Genomic DNA, 1,883 nt, shown 5'->3' with positions numbered 1-1,883 from the left:
TTGTCTAATCGTTTCTTAAAACAACTGATAGTTCAGCGCTTACTACATGGTTACTAAGTTTATTCCATTCATCAACCACCCTATTAGTAAACCAATTCTTGCCTATTTCCTTCCTAAATATAAATTTATCCAGTTTATACCAAGAAAGGAAATAACAAGAGAAACTTATAAATTGCAGAAGAATATAAGAATTGCATTTCATTACATGGAGGAGGACAAGATGAAAAAGTTATTGGAAGTTTCATTTCTCCCAAATTGAAAAAAACAAAACAAAACAAAAAACGCAGAAGTGGTGTGGCAACCATATTAAAAAAAAAGAGAGAGAAAATACAAACGATGGCACCCAATATGATCCCAAATTTAAACGACAAGACATATGAAGAAATAAGAATAAATTGGGACTTCCCACAATGGAAGAGAAAAGAGGGAGAGAGACGACATGATTGTGCTATTTATATCAGAAAAAGGTATAGGAGAAAAGGACATAGAGAACCCACTGGTATGTGATGAAAGCTCAGCAAGAAGCCACAGTAAAAATTGAAAAAGGAAGCTTCTTTGAAAGATGTTAGGAAGAGCACCTTTCTACATATCTGAAGATGTCAAGACTTATGGAATAAGTTGAATTATATTATCATCCAGGACAACAGCGTTAACGAATCTAAGGCAAAATTTGATGAATAGAGGCAAAGAGACGCGCGCACGCACACACACGCACACACACACACACACACACACACACACACACACACACACACACACACACACACACACACACACACACACACACACACACACACACATATGTATGTGTGTGTGTGTGTGTAGGCTACATATATATATATGTATATACTGTACTTATACATAGGAGAACATCGTAACATCATACATCATATATGCGGGGATGCCTCTGAAATCCTGGTTGGATCAGTCACTTGCTCCCTCTATGTTCCTTCTACCCATTTTTGCAACATCCTCTGCCTGATGTACGACAATTCTATTCAAATAAAGAGTCGTCGTCGTCAAGGTGTTAAGATCATAACCTCTTCAATATACTCGAGAGTTTTGACTTCGACCAATTTTTCTTATCCTCAGAATGGCATCGCACTGTTGATTCTGTTTGCTGCACATAAGATCCTTGAATGAATCTCTACAGAACGCATTCAGATCTTGTCGAAGAAAATTTTATTTACTAGCAAGTTGAAACGAACAAAAAAAAATAATTTACATCACGATATACGAGCAGAAAACTACGCGAAAATCACATTATGTTATTTTGTGCTTTAGATGAGAGTTTCGATGGAAATCTAAGTGTAAAACACTAGTAATCAGGATGAATAATGCACGCATACATCATTGCTGCAAGGACAGCAAAGAATCGATGTTTGTTGATCATTCATCACTACACTCTTGCGTCGATTCCCTTTCCTGTCTAAAATCGCTGATAGGTGGCAATTATAACAACTAAATTAGGAATACAGTATATTTATTTCTTTATTAATGTCATGTTCCTTTCTGAGATATTTTTTCTTCGGACGGCAAATAAAGATTCAGTATTAGTCGTTGAAGTAAAGGAAGGATGGTGTAAGGACCTGCCATCTAGCGGAGCCGTCCGCAAGCAAAGCATGAACACTGACGTGACGTCACGAGCCTCCGCGGGTTCCATAACGCTTACGAGGACGAAGTTGTACTTGTTGTTTTTGTTCTGGACTTTTAGTTACCAGCACTTCTATCCTTGTGGATGATCTTGTGCCGCTGTCGTGTAAACAAACTTTGAAGAATAAAAAATGAAACGTGTTAGATTATGACATGAAGAACAATATAGGAAAAAGAGAAAAACAACAACAACAACGACAACAAAAAATTCAAACGATTGGTAAAACTCA

The sequence above is a fragment of the Oratosquilla oratoria genome, chromosome 4, assembly GCF_046742065.1.
Source record: "Oratosquilla oratoria isolate Oo_2021 chromosome 4, ASM4674206v1, whole genome shotgun sequence".
Taxonomy (NCBI): domain Eukaryota; kingdom Metazoa; phylum Arthropoda; class Malacostraca; order Stomatopoda; family Squillidae; genus Oratosquilla; species Oratosquilla oratoria.
This window is presented reverse-complemented; position numbering follows the sequence as displayed.